The sequence below is a fragment of the Eulemur rufifrons genome, chromosome 7 (genome assembly GCF_041146395.1).
Source record: "Eulemur rufifrons isolate Redbay chromosome 7, OSU_ERuf_1, whole genome shotgun sequence".
Taxonomy (NCBI): domain Eukaryota; kingdom Metazoa; phylum Chordata; class Mammalia; order Primates; family Lemuridae; genus Eulemur; species Eulemur rufifrons.
Window position 1 is genome coordinate 222,756,008 of NC_090989.1, and position 20,306 is coordinate 222,776,313.

General features: G+C 41.7%; 1 protein-coding gene across 2 annotated transcripts in view; it reads right to left on the minus strand.

Annotated features, from left to right (window-relative positions):
* The window catches only part of MAMDC2 (MAM domain containing 2), a 151,790-nt gene that overhangs the window by 116,150 nt on the left and 15,334 nt on the right, over positions 1-20,306 (minus strand). The gene's annotated exons all lie outside the window — the stretch shown is intronic.

A 20,306-nucleotide genomic window follows, 5' to 3' on the forward strand; every position in this document is an offset into this window, starting at 1 on the left:
GCCACTGAAAGGGCCTAAGGTAAAACATGAGAAACAGAGTAGGAGAGCGTTATCAGACTGATTTAGGGTGAATAAGATACACAGATTTAATGGTGTTTGCTCTGACAAGTCACTCTGGACGTCTGTCCTGTACACAAGACTGTTTTGTAACAGCAAATGAGGCTTTAAGTGTCATGATGCCCTGAGCTGTGCACTATAGCTCAGTTCTTTTCTATTTCTTGATAAAAAATTATAAGCAGGAATGAGTAGAGTTGGGTTTTATGTGAGTAAAGTGAAGTCTCTGACATTAATGAGTTTGTTCTGAGCCTCAAGGAACACACACACAAGGGAAGCTTTTCTACTTATAAATATCAGGTGCAGTGCTGTGATTTCACAGTTTTTGCTGCTTGGCTGTGCTTTTGTGCCAGCCTGCCTCTCCAAAACTGAATCCCTGGTTTGTTTCTTGCAAATGGACCAATCATAGTCAAAGAACGGCGTGGCATCTCCAGTTTATGGACCTCAATAAGGAGGAGGTCTGGATGACCTGCACCTCTCAGAACACCCAAAGGAGAAGCCAGTGTCACTATTATCTATTCTATAAGATGGACATGTAATGCATACAGCACTAATGTGACATTACCATCATCGTAATTTGACATAAAGACAGAGTTCAGAAATCATAATTCCTGGTGCCCATTCCGAGCATCAGGAAGCTACACTGTCCCAATGATAACCAATGTGGCTATTTACATTTAAACTAATTAAAATGAAATACTACTAAACATTTACTTCTTCAGTCAAACACAGCCACATTTCAACTGCTCAATAGCCACATCGGGTCAGCAGCTACCATATTGGACAGCCCAGGCACACAACATTTCCATCACCCCAGAAAGTGCTATTGGATGTCACTGGTCTGGATTAACCTTGGACATAACCTTGGGCCTCTGTGTTGAGAATCATCCACCAAGTTAGAGCAGTTAAAGTGCCAAGATGAGGGGATGAAGGAGGGTTTCACCTCTATTACACGTCAGCTACTCCTTCATTCTTTGACATGATTAATTTAAAATCCTTTGATCTTACAAAAGGGCCATGAAAATACAGTGTCAACTCCTCCCGCCTCATATTCTGGAACCACTACTAACTAACCATGATAGAACACACAATGAATTAATCCAGGCCCAAAACACAGGAAGATGACAGAATTTTTATAGTGCTAACAGATCATCTACTAATCTACAATGCTTCCTGATGCCAGAGTATTTTTTAAGTAAAGAGAAAAAATTGTCCTGGCACTTGGGTTTCTCTCCTTTAACTCATGAAGAATTCTAAGGATTCAGCCTTCCTAGGATTTCACAGCCATATATGACAATCTCCAAGGGAACGCTTCATGGTGCTTTTGCTCTAACAAACTGCTCTGTTAACTCTGATCCTTGACACCTAGTTTAATGGGAAAGGCTGAAGGGACTATTTTTAGAGAACAATTTATTATCGAAACTCGCTCGTGTTTCCACTCAAGAGCGTAAGCATTCTCTAAGGCCCAAAAGAAAACACCCTACCATGAGCGAGTGATCCAAATTCAAGAGGCGAGAGGCACCATACAGAGCTGGAAGAAGAGCACCAATCATCCAAAAGCACTTAGAAAAAAAACTTTGTCCCCAAACAATCTAGTCCAGGCCCGAGGCAGCTGTAGCTTTTCCAATTGGAAAGGATGAAAAGTTAATGCAATCTCAGAATCGTTCTACACTCCAAAGCTACGTTCATCATCTCCAAAGAGATGTAATAAAATGTTTTCCTTTGCCACAGAATTGGTGAACAGGATCCACAGCCTAGAGAAGAGAGGCCCTAAGTACCTCCATCAATTTTAAAGCTGTCAGGGGCCTTCAACAACCCAGGCTTACGAAGAGGGGCCAGAGGTGACTACCCTCAGCCTCATCCCAGCCCTGACACCCAGTTTGTAAAGTCACAGGGCATTGTGGGGAGCACATTGTTCCTGGTGAAAGAGGATTATTTTGCTTGCCTGTCCTGTGCACACTGGTCTACTCCTTGTATTTTTCAATTCCCAACATGTCCTGGAGATTTCCCTGTGTCAATCCTTAGTGATCTCCCTCTTCCTTCTGGACAGCAGCACAGTGTGCCACTGCGAGGATGGACTCAACTGGGTCTCCTCTGCTGGACACCTGGGTTGCTGAGAGTATTTTGCTGATATCAATACCACCACCATGAATAACCTTGCGTGTGTGTCACTTCACACACGTGTGGGTCTATTTGTAGGATAGCTTTCTGGCAACAGGACTGCTGCATCACAGGGCCAATGCATCTATAATCTTGGTAGATTTTGCCAAATTCCCCTTCGTTGGGTTATAACCTTTTGCTCTCTTGCCACCAATGTGTTAATACGAATGTCTATTTCCTCACAACTTCCCACACAATACTCATCCCAGGAAGTTTATTATACCCTAAAAGTTTTGAGGTAACATTTCTTAAACTTTGTAAGCATCACTAGAGGGAATTTGTTTAAAATGAAGATACTTGTGATCCACCCTTAGATATTCCAATTCAGTGGTCTGGCTTAGAGCCTAGAGAGCTGCATTTTAAACAAATATTGTAGCGATTCTGGGACAGGTGATCCTAAGACCAATGTTTTTATAAGACATTTAAAGTTAGAACATCCCTGCAAGGTGCAGATGGTGGTTTTCGCAGGCTGAGCTGCAGATGTGGTGCTGTGCAGGGTTAGGGACCTGAACTTTGAAATCCAGGTGCCGTGGCTTCCTCACTTGCTAGATGTGTGTTCTTAAGCAAGTTACTTCACCTGGGTGTACTGCTGTTTAGTTGTAAACTGGGTCTAATAATGCTATTGCTTTTAGGATTAAATGAGCTAAAAAGTTGTAAACACTTTCAATAATGCTTGGTCCTTGGTGATTATTTTAAAAATATTTTTTTATATGGTAGAAACTGCTAGTTATCTACCCCAATATCCATTGTCCCCATCTTCCATGGTAGCGGAACTCCTGATTTGGGCTGGGCACAGCCACCAGAATGAATATTATAGTTCTCAGCCTCCTTTGCAGCCCTCTGTGGCTGGCCGGTGAGACACAGGAGGACAGGCTGCATGATTTGTAGGGTGCCGGGCAAAAAGAAAATGCAGGGCTCCTTGTTGAAAAAGCAAAAAAAGGTGCAGCTAAAAGTATTAAATATAAAGTTTTTCATTTCTTCCAGGATCTCTCTCTCAACCTGTCATCATGATTTTTATTTGCTATTTTATGTTGCTCCCTCAAGCTCACAGACACTCATCAGACAAATGAAGTCCCTCACTCTGGCGACTCAGTGAAACACAGCCCCTGGGCTGCTGGGTTTGCCCTCTTGCCAAAGGCCAGCCCTGCATTTGGTGCCCCGGTGGCAGGGAGGTCGAATCAGACATCTCCTCTTCCTACTGTCTTGCTGCCCCAGCACACCATGGACAGTGGCCCCCAAGGGTATTGCAACCTCCATGCGCTGGGACATGCTAGGTGTCCAGGTGAGGGAGCTGCTCACTCCCACTGAGTTGCCTACTTCGCTAGCTACCTACCGCACCGGCAGCTCAGGGCAGGGACCACTGTCACCATGCCCTGCCACAAAATGCCGCTCCACTTGCCTGACACCGCCCCCCTAGGGCCCACGTGCACAGGACAGTGGGCTGCTGCAATCGCTAGGTGGGGATGGAGAGGGGAGGCTGGGAAGGCCCAGGGTGTCAAGGGGAGAGGGTCCAGCAGTGAAGGACTGGTCCTGAGGAGGTGACAGGAGGCGGGAGGTGGGACCCTGCATGAGCTGAGGCTTCAAACCCCTGGCATGTGCCCCACTATCCCATTGGACTTCACTTAATAAAACACAGATTCAAACATAAATTTATTAAGAATTTCAAGATGGTTTAACTACCTATTTAACTGCAGTGGTCACATGCCCATGGAGCCAGTCTTGCATCTAAGCATAAGTTTTATGTGCAACTTTTGGGAAATGCCCTTAATAGCATAGAGAATTTGCCACTATCTGAGACTATGAGGATAAGGGCTACAACTAGGCATGGCAAAGTGTGAGCGAGAAAGAGCCTGTATGCCAAACAACATCCTTTCATTTAAAGATAACAAGGTCAGGGTTCTTAGCCTGGGATACAGGGATTGGTTCCAGAGGTTTGTGACACTATAGACAAACTATTATGTATCTGAGTAATTTTCTGGAGACAACATGCATGGCTCTCATCAGATTCCAAAAGGGCCCACATTCTAAGAGTTAAAGAAACATAGCAATGGGGACTGAGCTTTACGCAGCTGCAGACAGAGCTCTCTTTGGCTGTTTACATGTTGAAGTAATAACAGTCACTAGCCAGATCAATGTAAGATGTAGAAGAAGGCAACATGGAAAAGATACCACCAGGACTGGAATGATGAAAGAAGGGGCTTGTGGCCAGGCTAGGAGAGAAATTCTAAATTCTTTATTCCCAGTACCATCTTGGTGAGATGAGATTCACGGCTTATACCAGAACCATAAATGATTTGCACTTGATCACTATTTGAAAGTTGCTAGGATCCTGTATATAATTCACATTATTTGAAAGCTGCGAGCACACAGTCTATAATAAATCACTGCAGAATAGTGCTTTTTTTTCCAATTAGTCTTTTCAGTGTCTTTGGCCAAAGGCCAGAGTCCATGAATCTTTCAGTAGCTTAAGCAGAGGTGTCTGAGCTGCAGAGATCATATTGACATTTGAAACAGCCATCCTGGAACCTGGAAAAGATAAAGTCGATCCCCTCCCACAAGAATTATCTGTTGCCTGGATGGAGAGTCTTCCCTTGGAGCTGAATCAGCCCCTACTCCAGCCCTTGGTTTTGTTTTGGTTTGAAGACAACTGGGACACTTTATTACAAATATTCCGTGCTCCTCAGGTACAAGATGTACAAGTACCACAAAGTAAAACAAACTTGGCTTGTCAGAGTGAAAGCCTTTTCCCTTTGAAAGAACATACTTGCAGATACTTAAGCTTGGAAATGAGAGCTTGACTCTTTTGCAGCCTATTTGTCATTCCCTTACACAAATCTCTCCTGAATCTCAAACAGAAGTCATAAAAATATGTTTTCAACTTTCTTCTTAGAATGTGCCCTTCTTGACTTTAATTTTTGGTGCACTCTTCTATCTCAGCCTTTTCTGTTTTAATTTGGCAGCAACAGAGACAAATATATATATTAATCTGCTGATGATTCAAAAGTTTGGGAAAGTATTTAGCTTAGAGAGATAATAGAGTCTAGTGGTTAAGAACCTACACTGCCTAGATTCAAATCCAGTTCAATATAACCTAGGCAAGTTACTTAACTTTTTCACCATGCCTCAATTTGCTCATCTAAAAGTGGGGATAATAATAATACCAATATCCAGCTCATAGATTTGTTGTGAGGATTAAATGAGTTAGGGCTGATATGTAGAAAGTGTTTGCTAAGTATGAAAACTACCAGTATTATTCTAGTATATGCAGTATCATAATTCTAAAATTAAGAGAATTTATAATCTAGTTTGGAAGAGACTAGAATTCAGGGTGGCTTCCTGAGTACTTATCTGGAGGAAACAGGGCCTCGGCTAGAACTGAAAATTCACTCCTTGGGAACTGGAGCTTCAGGCAGACAAGTCACACAGTGGTGGGACCAGTGATCACCACGAACCAAATTTCTCTGAGAGGGGTTTTATGTTGAGATGGTGCCACTAAGCAGGAAAACCTGACATGTTGTTCTTTCTAAAAGAATTGAAAACAAGGCGAATTAGATGAGAGTTAGCATCTTCCACCCTCCCCAAATTACCAAAGGACTGAAAATTTCTTAACAATAAATACATCTGAGATTAATATTAGTCAGTCATAATATTAACAGCATCTGCTTAATGGGCAGCCAATCTTTAATAAACTCTGTGAGGTTTTAATCTTAAGTGGTTCCTGAAATAGTTGAAATGAGGGCTCATTTAAACATTTTACATTTGTATTTTGAAATTTAAACTCCCAGTGTACCTACTTCCTATTGTACAAGCTCACTTTGTAACTTACTCCCAGGAACTTTGTGGCAAATTAAAGGGAAATGTCAATTTCATTTTCGGTCCCTTCCTTCAGCCTCTGTGTTCATCTATTCATTACTAATCTTCTCCAAGCCCAGGTGCTCTCCCTCTGCCCAACTTATTCATTTCTTTAAGATTGTCACTTTGCTTTCTCTCTAGAATTGCTGACTCCTGATACCACCCCCCATAAACAACCTCCCGAATGAAAATGCTTCCACCCACTGCTGAAAAGTCACCCAAGGGCTGTATGATGCAAATTTTTTGGCTTTATCTTATTAATAAGTAAGAATAAAAATAATACCTCATGTATGTATAGAACATCAAGGTTCACAAAACACTGTTTATCTTGACTGTCTCCATTAATGTCACAGTAGTTTGGGGAGGTAAGCAAGGAATATGGCAATTCAGCTCATATTCAGAGAAGTTAGACAAGCAGTCATTCTGATCTTACAAAATTTGAGAATCAAAGAAAGAACATTTTCACCAAAAACCCTAGATTTATGACTCATGCTTGGTTCCTAAGTTAATTATTTCTACTTGAATGGAAAAAAATAGAGTAACTTCTTAATTCTGGAACCCTTGGGCTGTAGCATGGCCTCCTCAGTTGGGGAATTTTCTGGTTCCTGAAAGGAAACTGTGACATCTTAGGTAAAGCAAATACTGCTCTCAAGTTTTCCTTCATCTCACGGTTGGTCTCCTTTACAGGGAAGAGACAGTCAATGTGTATGGTCAAGCACACACTATTAACCCAACACAACCCAAGTTAATTTTATCAAAACCAGGACCGAGAAGGCCTCTCATTCTGACAGACCAGTAACCTCCTTCTGACCTTTTAAAAATTACTCTTTATTAAGGAATTCTATTAGGTCCTTTTTAAATTTCTTGTTTATAGAGTTCCAGATATCATATGTTTGGTGTTAAAAGGTTAATATAAATGACCATTGATATTCAAATATTTATTTGGTCATGATTTTTTGAAAGCTTTGCAAATAGCAACTCTATTTATTGAAATGTTTTTTAGCAACATTATATAACATATTTAAATCTTAGAATATTTACCTTAAAAAGGAGGGAGAAGACAATTGAGTATAGACATAGCAGAGGAATATATTCTGCTATAAGAATACATATAGGAAAAGAAGAAATGGGATAAGACAGTGAGTATATTAGCCAAGGATCTATGACAAATAAATACCTATAAAGAAGGTTCAGAAATAGTCTAAGGTTTGAATATAATTCACTACTCAAGTTGCAGACCGGAAGACCACATCATAGATGAAATATATTATTATAAGATCTTCTTGTCTCTCAAGTCAATCAAACATCCAATCCCTAGGAAGTTACTGAACACCTACTATGTGCTCAGCTATGTACTTTCAGTGACTCAAGTCTCTGGATGTTGCTAAATGCTTATATTAATATTATAGATATTTGTACTACATGGGAATGTGTGGGGTTTTTGTTGTTGTTGTTGTTGTTTTGTTTTGTTTTTTCTTAGAGCTGATGGCTCAACTTCCCTATCTCTTACTTCTTCCAAAGGATGAGTCAAGATTAAGATAAAAAAACTGTGCTCTCCAAAAAAGAGAGCAAATCCTTAAATTGACTGGGATATATATATATATATATATATATGCATACACACGTGCATATATATATATATATTTATACACATTTTTTATTTTAGCAGTGGAGCTTTTTGAAGACTATAAGCCCATATGGGTTTAGTCTTTCTTCCCTTTCTCTTTCCATATGCCTGGAGTGGTAAGGGCCCAGGCCCACTCTTCCACAGGATAAAACCAGATCTTGCTTTTTCTCCTCCCAAGAAGCAGCTAATATCATGCTCATTTTGTGCATGATTATTTCTCAGGAAACTCAAGAAATTGAGGGATAACTGGCCAAGGAAGGATTTAGGTATTGGTGGATCTCCCAAATAGCATGACAGTTTCTAACAATGCACAATGAAAATATGATCAACCAGCCAGTCCTCACTCACCCTACACTGTTTCCAAAGTTCAGCTCAGCTCTTTTGCAACCACCTCCCCCCCAAGAGGGTGACCAGAGAAGTCTCAGACAGGGTTGCGAAAAGGCACGTCAAGACTGTTTTTCTTAGCTGAGGAAAACGTCAAGAGGAATAAATTGTTCTTCAGTCAAGGCCATGCCGACACGAGAATGATGTCCTAGGAAACAAGGGGAGAGCAACCAAAAGAGCAAAGGTTTCTGGCTGAAATTCTCCAACTTTTCCTGTGAACTCTTCAGGAGCAAGAAGTTCCGGAAAGCAAAGCAGTTCCCTCCTGGGTGCTACAGTGGATCAGGGCCAATGCAAAATATTCACGATCATCTTGAAGAAGTTCCCCATTTCAGGAATTGGAAACCTCAATTTTCTTCCTTGAAACAAAACTTTGGATTATTTATAGCCTCAGCTAGCCACTATGGAACAAAGTAGCTTTTGATTTTAAAACTTGTCAGGAACCCTATCCTAAACAAATTATCCGAAGACTATGTATGTTCACAGTTTCCTTCTGACCCTATCATCTATAAAATGTTTCCAATGACGAGCCCTGGCTATTTGATCCACAGGAATATTAAAGATCCTGAGACTTATGTTCACATACATTAGCCAAGAAAGCAGGCAGGTGTAATAGTTGCACAAGAAAGTTGTGCTATGATTGGTAAAATGCTTAACATACTCTTGGCCATAATAAATATAATTACTAATAATAGTTGTGTGGCTCCTTAACGTGACCAGTGAAGTGACAACTATGGTAACAGAAAAACAAAACAAAGCAGTAACAAGAAGAATGCAAACACTGCTGGTGAGCATGCAACCGAAATGCCACGTGAGATGGAAAATCTGTGAATAAAAGAGAAGGTACTCTTCAGGGGGACTCATAACCGAAGGCTGAATCTGGGGTTTTCTTCAGCTTATTTCTCTTTTTCTCACATATACACAAATCCTCCCACCATGTTCTACTCCTTCCAAGCAATAGCAAATCCCATCCTTTGTGTCTATCAATGTCTCTAGAATGCACCTTCTGCATCCCGGTTCCACTGGCCCCTCCATAATTACTTCTAAGTAGGTGAGGGCTAGAGCCTCAGTGCTGGCACCCTGGTCCCCTGCTCTGTACCGCAGTGGGCTGTGTTTCCTAGCTAGGGTTCAGCCAACAGGAGGTGCTGGAGGGAGGAGTTTGGAGAGTTGCATGGAGAAAGAAGTGTGGGTATTTTCCCCTGTCCCTCTCTGCCTTAGGTAATGTCACCTGACCTGTGGCTGCATCCCTTTCCATGGCTGCAGCACGGTTCCATGGCTCCAGTGTGATTCCAGCTTTTGCCAGTGACTACTCACTAGCTGGGTGACTTTGGGCAATTTACTTAACCTCTTTGTGCCCCAATTTGCTCATCTGTATGATGGGGTGACAGTATCTATCCCATAAGATCACTATGATAATTACCTAAAGAAATATCCTTAATGTTCTTAGGCCAGTGCTTAGTGTGCAGCAAGCACTCAGTAAGTGTTAGCTAGAATTCTTCAACTTTGACCTTTGCTCCAATCACATTGAATCATTCTTTCACTGGAATAAACTTTGTTACCTATCTTTGAGCCTTTGCCTTACACCTGGCTTACCTTACCTAACTTTCAGAATCCTACCCATCCATCGCAGCATATTGTAAATTCTACCACTTTAAGATATCTTTTCTGCTGTCCTCCATCCCTAACAGAACTCCTTGGACGTTGAGACACCCTTGTATCTCTCCTGTTGCACACATCACATTCTGTCCTGGGGTTTAGATGTTTGTCTCCTGTTCTCTCTAGGCTTTTACTCTTTTGAGGGAAGGATCCTGCCTCCATCGTCACTGAATCCGCCCAGCCCCGTGCTCCCTGCTCCCACAGAAGAGGTGCTCCATAAATGCTCTCGTACTGGATCCCCAGCTCCAGGCTGTGCCTCTACACACAGGCTGCCCTACATGCAGAGTTATCATTGTGCCTTTAAGAAGTAGTACGTATGCCCAGAATAATCATAAAATAGCCCTTTGCCTATTTTGCAAGATAACTGAAATAAATATTTTCCCTATTTTTATAGTCTCTCATACTTTTAAGGCGTCAAAATTGTCAAGCTTAACTCGGCTCTGAATTCTCTTTGTAAGTCTTGTAACAGCTCACGGCTGTAGCATGCTTCATCAGCTGCACACGCTCAAATTAGTTCACTGGAGCCACACAGCATTCTTTTTGGGATACAGAGCAGGGATTCTCCTCATTTTACACATGTTGAGAATAAGACTTAGGTGGGGTAATGCCTTGAGTAAGATCCCATGGCTCAGCACATTCAGATCCGGCTGGAGCCACACAAGGTAGTACACTGAGGTCTAGTTTTCTGATCTAGCATCTCAGTCAGGCGGTGTTGCCACGGCAACACCACACTGGTGAGCCACAGGGAAAGTCTAAGAGATGCTTTCCTCATAAACAAAGTGATTTTTGTAAATGATCCAGAAGAGCTACATCTCCCACTTCACTTTCCCACTTGCATCACCAAACTGAGAGATACTATCCTTAGATAGTAAACGCATATAAACACCGCATCAGCCAGAATCTGGCCCGTAGAATCACCTGAGTTCTTTGACAGATTGAAGAGCTCTGAATCTATTACTTTTTGCTCTATGTACAGTTTTTGCCCTTGTGCACTCTAAGCTTTCTGAGGGTTGGGGTCTGGGCAACTTTTTTCTAAAATGTATAAGGCACATAGGTTTCACTGCACCGCCATTTGAAAGGATTGTTGGTAGATACCTGGAAATCTACTGGATTGATATATCTACATATTTGGGCAAGCAGAAAAGAGTAGCCTGATAGTATCTATGCCATAGGCAAGGGACATGGACATGCTGTGCTGCTGATCCTCCTTCAGGACTGAAGTACTTATTATGCCAGATGCCGGGACTGCCACTGGAAGGCAGCCCTCAGCTGGTCAGCCGTCTTTGGAAAATGCCTCCAGTGAAGAGACCTGGCACATCCAAGATCACATCCTTTTTCCTGGATACTAGTCATAGGGATATAAAGGCATGGCCCCCTTGCTCCAGCTTGGAACAACACAAAGGGCCAGTCCAGCTCCAGAGCATCCATGAAGTAGGCTGAGGCCTTTGTTGAGGTTGCATCTCAGCCCAGTTTCTCCCTCTACCCAACACTGCTTCCTCCCTTTCCCTTCCTCAGGTGTTGATTCCAGGAGCACTCCCTCATAAACTTGCTAATCTCCTTGGGGACCGCTTCCAAGGAACCCACCTGCAACAGGGAACAATGAAGAGGCGCTATATATTGACTGACTGAATTGATTAATTTATTAACTGAGCCATTCATGTATGCATTAAGTTATTGGCAAATCCTATTGGCTTTATTCTTCAAATATATCCCTAGTAAGACCACTTCTCACTTATCTCTCTGCTACCCGCCAGCATGCAATTTAGAAAAAGACAAATGAATTGTAGAAAAGCCCCCACCTAGAATGCCAATTAGAAAAAGGCATCTTTCCTCCTGACTGATGCAGCCCCTGGCTTAATGAGAAAAGCCAGATGTCCTTGAGCAGTGAACAACCTGTACCATCATACACTATGGCCTTGCAGCCAGCTCTTCCTAAGCCACCATGACCTCTTGTCTGAACTATAACCTCTAGCTGCCCTGCTTGTCCCTTGCCCACTCACAGTGTACTCCCCACACCAACCTGCAGTCCTTTTAAAAGGAAATGAGACTATGGCCCCTCTCTTCTCAAAATCATCCAACTCCCACGTATGCAGATAAATCCTATTAGTCCTTGAGTTATCTGGCCCAGCAGCCTCTCACCTCATTTTCTACAGCTCTCCCCGGCTCCCCACGAGCACACTCATTCCTCAGGGGTGTTACCCTTGCTTTACCCTCAGATGCCAGAGAGCCATGCAGCTGTCCTCTCATTTCCCTAGGGTCTCTGTGCAGCTGTGACAGAGGTCTTCCCAGACCGCCTCTACCCTCTTCCTACCATCCTCCTACCTGCACTGACTTCCTCATAACACATGATCTCTCGTATACCTATTTATGTGTTTGTTTTCTGCTTCCCCCTACCAGAATATAAGTTCTACGAGAGTAGGAACTTTGTTTTGTTCACTACTATATCCCAGTCCCTACATTACTGCCTGAAATATCATAGGTATCCAATAGATTCTGTTGAGAAAAATGACTGAATAAATAAACTCGCTCACAAACAACGTTCAGCTCCTACCAAATCTTCTGCAAGCGCACAAGGAATAGGAGGGTGAAAAACTGATGGGAACATGCTCGTTAGGGCTATGTAATGTAAGACTCCTGAGCTCTGGTAATTCTTACAAAAATAATGGATGAGATTGTGAAATAATTTTGGTAGAAACACAGTGTACTTCATCTGATAGCTCAGCCCAATGGCAAGGCTGGGGATTGGAGTAAAGTGCACATGTTTTCTACCAAAATGTGACTTCATAATTCTACATGGCTTTCCTGCCTTATTCTGATTTCTGACTCCTGCTTGGATGAGACAAAGTCTATTCTCTTAGATAAAAATTATAACATTTTTCCAATGAGCATAGAAATGTGCTTTTTGTATGGTCCACCTCCTAAACCAAAGCCATTTAAAGTAGACTCTAATACTACTTTAAAGCACCCAAATATTTGCATATGGATAGATTAGTAGTCATTAAAAATCTTTACTTTCTAGATAGAAGTTAGGATTCTTAAAGAGAACTCATTTCATTTTAATCCCTGACGTTTTGTGCAACATACATAGGAAATCTCATCAATCTAGATAAATCTAATGTATTGGAATGTTCACCATAAAGCACCTTTCAAAGACAAAGACAAGTTTTTAGTAATAAGACTTTATTTCACACTTGCCTCCAAGATTTGGAAAGCTGATATATGTGGTTTTTGGTTAAGTAGGTTGTAATCATTGTTAGTCATTTCTCCAGTATGTTTCCGTGGTGATTTTGAGAGAAGGAGGTTTTACTGATTTATTCTTCTCATTATATTTTATATAGACAGATGGAAACATGATTAAGTATTTGCCTAAATATTAATTCACATGGCAGTTAAGCTCTTGGAATGTTGTTTCCACTTGAGTTACAGGAGCTCAGCATTCTCTTGATTTCATTTTGTTTTATTTTGCAGCATGAGGTTACATAGACAAAGTACCAAACCAGGTTTCTCACTGGCTGGGTGCTGGCCTCCCCCACCGACTGTGAGACCTTACAAAAGTCATTTGACTTTCCTGGACTTCAGTTTCCTCCTTAGTCAATTCTCCAATTTAGATGTGTTATGCAGTAAAATTTTTGCTATTTAGGAAGTTGAGGGATTTATCTGCATAAGTGGCATGGATGGAAACAGAAAATTATTTTTAAAAGCTATATCCCAAAGATGGATTATACACACACACATGAACACACACATCTCTTTGCCTCTGAATGCAAACACAATTGCAGATATTACACGAGAAATTGGTTGTAGTGGTTACTTATACGGAGTGAGATTGAGGCTTGGGGAGAAAGAAAGGAGTCTTTTAATTTTAATTTATATATCCTTATATTGTTTTTAAATTGTTATCATATATGCATCATTTTTATAAATAAAAGCTTCAACAGTGACGTGAGAAGCACATGTGATTTGTCTTTCAGACACTTCTGTTTTTTTTTAAATAAAAAATGTTTATTCCTTTGTAATTCAGCAAAAATCAATGAAGATCTTTTTCAATAAAATTCTATTTTTTCAGGTGGTTTCCGTTTAATCATTGGCACATTGAAAAGAGAACAGGCTTTGGAATGAAGACAACTTGGGTATAAATCCCAGATGTAATATTTAAAACCATGTACTTCAGGCAGATTATTTGAGCCTCAATTTTCTTATCTACAAAATGGGACTAATAATAACAATACTTAATTGCAGGTTGATAATCTATTGGGAAGATTTTAAATGATTAAAATAAAATACCTAATAAGTGTGTGGCACAAAGATGGTTCCAGTGATAACTATTAGTAATACTATTACCATCTTCTTGTTTTCTCTTTTAAGATCTAGTGATGAATGAAAAGACATTAAGTTACAAGACAAATTAACACTATTTTCAAAAGATCTACTTTAAATACTTAGTTCTGAAATATAGTAGTAAAAAAAACTTTCTTATATTTTTTTCTTTTATTCACTTATTCAATAACATTGAAATTCATTTAGCTTTGACACTTTTGGAATACGGTCAAGATCTATTCCAGGAAAACCTGGGGCTCCGATCACAAAAGGCACCCACTCCCACCCTAACCAGCCTTTAGAACCAGTTAGAAAAACGTGGTAGGGGGGAAAGGGCACGCCTCAAATCATGGTTTGGGTGTGGTAAAGTCATAACATGTAACCAAAATGTTTGTACCCCCATAATATCCTGAAATAAATAAATAAATAATAGAAAAACTTGTTCTTGGGAAGCTCTAAGACAGCACACATTTTCTGTCTAAACTCTGGTACCAGGTTTGACCTGGTGTCCCTCTTTGTCCTGTACTTTGTCACACTGATTTTAACCTTTTGCCCCCCAAGTACTCATTCAATCTCAACGGGTTCCCGTGCCTGTATTAAACTGGAGTTTAAATCCACTCCTTGTGTGAGCCACAACAGATATATGCTGTTTGAGTCAGGGAACCAGGCCCAGTATGAACTTCTAGACAAAAATACTGAAATGAGTAAATCCAGACTCTAGTCTTGTTGGCCAAGGCCTGTGTCCTTGCTCTTGGCATGAACCGGTTAAAGTCAGTACCTTCTGCCATTTGGCCCACGGAAGTCAAGTTTTGCATGAGGCTCAACCTCTTCATGGGAGGGAGGTAATATAATTCCACCCATATCACTAGAATCAGACAAGAGGATGAACAGAAACCCCATGTGATGTGCATGGAGCTAGGCCATTCTTACTACACAGTCATTTGTCTCTGTTTTTCAGACCTTCATAAATAGTACCATCTGTGGTTTAATAATTACCTAACCAATGGAGGTGATTCTGTTTTACAGATAAGAGCCTCAGATCAGAATTAACTAGGGAGGTGGAATGCCTTTAATGCAAACCACCTAGGGACCATGCTTCTAATCCTATTTAATTTGGTGAATTTTGAGGATGAAGGGAAGAGTTATATGGATCATAAAACCCGAGTATGATGCAGTTGAAAGAATCCTGGATTCTAGCCTCCCTCCATAATTCTACCTTTCCAGGCTTCTGTTTCCTCATCCATAAAATAAAGGGATTATACACATGATCGCCAAAGTCATCTGGCCATTCTGTGATTCCAAACACTTCAAAAATAATAGGCACAAGTGAAACAACTGGGCTTTTTGGATTGTTTTTGGACAAAACAGAGGATACCAAAAACTTTGGTTAATTCTATGCCACAGAATGCAACCGTTTTCAGTCTGTTCAACAGCAGCCGGTGACAGGTGTGTCTGTCTGTGCTACAGAGAAAGAAATTCACAAATGGCTTCATGGAGGAGTCATAAAACTTGGCTTCCTCAGCTAAAGGAAAGCTGCTCAAAACTGCTATTCTCTGTTCACCTCAAACTGCTTTTGCCCAAGATCACCGAATGCCCTCATGTTGCCGAATTGAATGGTTTCTCTTTGTCCTCATTTTATTAATCAGCTGCAATAACAGCTGGACACTCTCCCAGAAACACTCTTCTTCTGGTTTTAAGGCATCCCTCTGTCCTGGCTTGCCTTCCTCCTGCCTGGCCACCCCTCTCAGCCAGGATTTTCCAGAGAGACAGACTTCCTGGCTGGCACCTTCTCTCCATCTCTACTCCAGATCTTGGAGTATCCCAGAGCTTGGTCCTGTACCCTCTTTCTATTCCTTATCCGCACCATCTCCCTAACTGATTTCATCCATCTCTGGGCATCTGATACTATCTGCAGGCTGATAATCCCCAACTTGATATCTTCCCCTCGGACTTCATCTCTGAACTCCAGATGCCCGTGTTGAATTATCTATGAAACATTTGCATTTGAATCTTTAACAAATGCTTCAAAAGTAATGTGTCCAAATCAGAACTCTTGGATTTTCCTGCGTCCACTAAGGCCCTCCTCCACCTGACCTGACCCCGTTCCTCTCTGTTTCCATAAATGGTCCCACCACCCACCCAGTTGCTCAAGCCAATGACCTAGATATCATTCTGGATTCTCCTTACTTCCCACAACCATGGCATGAATAAATCCTGTTGCTTTACCTCCACAAAATATTGAATATATCCCAAATTCATTCTTTGACACCAAAACCTCTACCAGAATACAAATATTCTCATCTCTTGCCTACACGATTGCAAAGGCTGGTTTCCTGGCTTCCATTTCACTCCACCATTGATTCTCCACAAAGCACCCAGGGTGGTCCTTTTGAAACAGAATTCAGACTTAATCCCTCCAGTGGCTACCCATTTCAATCAGATTAAAATCCAAACTTCTCACCACAACCTAAACATCCCTCCAAGGTCTGGCCCTGCCCCCCTCACCACTGTGCTCCGGCCACACTAGCCTTCTTGCTGTCCTTCTGTCACACACGGCTTATCTCTACCTCAGGGTCTCTGCACTGCTGACTGTCCACCTGGCATGGTCTCCCGTCCCTCATTGGTGCATGGCTGGCTCTTGTTCCTTATTCTGCTCTCAGCTCAGTGCCACCTCTCCAGAGCTCTCCTAACCATGAACTGAAGCAGGCAGTCCCATTCTCTCTGCTTTCCTAGCATGCTCTTTAATTTTACTCCTAATGTACCTGAACTGACTTTATCTCTTTCTTTGCCCATTGCCAAAATTCCCCATGCAATTGTAAGCTCCACAAGGGCAGGGTTATGCCTGTCTTCTGGGTTCCCAGGGCTAAAGCACCCTTCTTTCTCCACCCAGAAGTGAGAGTGATCTTTACAAAACAAAAATCACATCAGCTCATTGTTTGCTCAACACCCACCCCGCCCCCTGGCCAAGGTTTCCCATTTCTTTCAGAATAAAGTTCACTCTTTCCCGGGGCCATCACCAGGCCAACACGATCGGGCACCCAGGCACCTGTGCCACCTGCTCTCATTCTCACTTGTCCTCACTGCAGCCACACTGACTTCCTTGCTGGTCCTCAAACACATCATGTGTTACGCTCACGCCCTCTCTCATTCAGGCCTCTGGTCAACTGTTTCCTCTCTAGAGAGTCTTTTCCTCCTTACCTAAGCCCAAAGAGCTACTCCACGCTGTCCTATTTCTCTGCATGAAACCTCTACCACCCAGCACATCATACCATTGTTTAGTCAGTCATTTATCTTATGTTTCCCCCCCACAACACATGCTCCATGTGAGATGGACTGTTGTTTTGTTCACTGTTGAATCCCCAGCACCTGGCATCCAAAGATCCTCAGTAGATATTTGTAGAATCAATGAATAAATAAATAACCTGGTCTTGTTGAAAATGGGTAACTTTTTCTAGACTGTGCCTGTCTAGGTAGATCATACCTAAGCAGTAGAAAGACTTATTCCAATAGAAATTTCTTCTTCTTTTCAACAGTTTAGGTCCAGAGCTGCAACCCCTGTGCTCCAGTTAAGACAGCCACATCTATGGGCGAGAAGAAAGATTTTCCTGCCCAGTCCCTGCTTGTACAGCACTCAGGGCTCCTCTGTTCCCTTTCGGTTTCTAGTCAGGCTGACCGCTTGTGCATTTGAAACTCGTTTTCTACATTTTAATTCTGTTGACTTTGAGGAGACATATCTTTAGAGGGAGACTAAAGTTCCCCTGAAAGTGGTGATTTGTTCTGTAATTGAGCCTGTTTTTTGTTTTATTAAATGTTATTGTGAACAACAAGCAACTACATTCCACTTACGGATTCCCTCACTTGGCTAAGTAGTGTTCCAAATACAAACAATGCAAACAGCTTGGGAAAATGGGCATAACACAAATGAAAGCAAATTAGACCTGCTGATCTTTTTGTTTGGTTTAAAGCTTTTTGTTGGCTACAAAACATAATGGTGACTTTGGATATAAATTTAATATGCTCAAAATTAAACTATTCTTTTTCCTACAGTCCATCTTCTACTAATCCTTCAACTGACAAACTCACAAATATTTACTGAGCTTCTATTTTCCACCCAGCCCTAGTGGAGGGGTAGGAATGGTGGGGAAGGCATGGATAGATATATAAGTGTGTGTGTGTATGTGTGTGTGTGTGTGTATATATACATATGTATATATTAATACATATATCACTGTCCTTCCAAAACAACTACTCTGGTTTCTTAAAATAAAAATATCTGAAAAGGGGGAAAATAACAAAATGAAAAAGCAATTGTAGAAACTTCAAAATCCTAGACAACCAATGACAGTTTCTTATTTAGAGTTAAACTTCTGCTAAGAAAACTACTCCCCATGGGCAGACTGCTGCCAAGGCTGGTAGGGAAGCTGGACTCTGGCAGTTCTTCCAGGCTTGGGAGTGACCACGACAGCTGAATCAACATCTCTGTGGACAAACCAACAGCGGGAAAGTCCAAGGGCTTTCGTCCACCAGATTCATCAATGAGTTCTGAATGGTAACATTTCACTGGATTGTTAGCCATACATTCAGCTCACGTGCGCCAAACACCAGTTCTACAATCCATTCATTCAACAAGTCCTAAGTGCTTCTTATGGGACTGGGACCAGGGTAATTCAAAGGAAGCCAAGTGCAGGTTCGGAGCCTATCTTCGTTTAAAATTTTGTCATTTTGCTCCTCATGAAATTTTTGCATTAATTTTGAATTTTTAAAATAGTGCATTAAAATATTAGTTATCTTGATTATTGAGATTTTTGGCACGACCTTAAATTTTGCACCCATGGCGAGTGCCTGACTCGCCCCTGGTCTAGGCCCTGCTTTATCACGTGCCGGGCATTTCACTAAGTCCCAGGATTAAGGCAAGGAAGAGACATGGATGCCAACTTCTAGAATCATAGCTTAATAGGAGGGAAAAGGTATGTGCTGAAGGAAAGCCAATAAAATGAAGGCGTGGTAAGCACTTTAAGAGAGGTTCAAAAATCATGACAGTGCTTCAGGAGTGACAAGGCAGGATAGAAGCCATGACAATCCTTCCTGCCCCAGCCCTGCCACTTCTAGCTGTGTGATGTCAGGCAGACCACTCAACCACCAGAGACTTCTGTTTCCTTATCTGTGAGCTAGAGGGAATGTCACCCACCTCAGAGCATGGTTGTAAGATGAAACGAAGTTAAGTGCACGAAGCATGCAGGTGCCCACGATAAATGGCAGCAGTTAGTAGCTGTGATTCTATTTAAGTGGGCCTGGGGAATAGCACATAACTCTGGGTTATGATACTGGTTCCCCCAGTCCTCCATGGAGAGAAGGGCATAGAAATGCAACACACTGTGTGCATTTGCATAAGGATGCATGAGAAAGGGGGACAGACACTCACACCCAGTAATTGGCAATTTCTTTTCGAACTGCTTCCAGAGCTCCACACTGAGTTCTGTGTCATTTAGGATCCTAAAAGAAAAATCTGTGATAAGGGAGTGTTTTCCATATGATCTGTAGTTTTATTACCATGATGGATTTCGGGTATCAGTTTGGTTTATCATAGGGGAAGAAAAAAGCATTAAAACAATTGTTTGAATGATTCATACACAACTGGTTAGTGGGAGGACCTACCCAGTTTTCTGAAAAATCACTCTCAAACCACGGACTAGCTAAGGATTTACCCTTTACACACACACACACACACACACACACACACATGCGCACACACACACATACACACACTCCTTATTCATGGCTGGACAGTGTCTTAGAATTTAGTTTCTACATGTTATATATCTTTCTTTGCTGCAGGAATTACTTTCTAGATTTGTCAAAAGGAGAAAATACTACCTTGTTTCTGGGAAATCAGTCTGTTCCCACAGTGGAACACTCACTCAAACCAGCAGACAGAGGGAAAGTTGGTGGCGCCACAATGGCAGGACTAACGCATAACTGAAAAATCCATCTTTCCTGTCCACTTCTTCTGCCTGGATACATCCCTGAGGGAAATGCATCACTTTGCAGAAAGTCTCTCTGATGCTTAAGCTCATCTGGGATTTCATTTCATTGAACAGATCCTGACAACACATTGGCCTTTGTAGATTGCTAAGGCCGCATCGCCACGGGGACTAAGATTCATTCATCCATTTGTCCAACATCTACCGAGCGCCTCTTTGGTGCCAGACAATGTGTTAGGCGTGGGAGAATGTCTGGTGACACGAGTGAGATGGGTTCT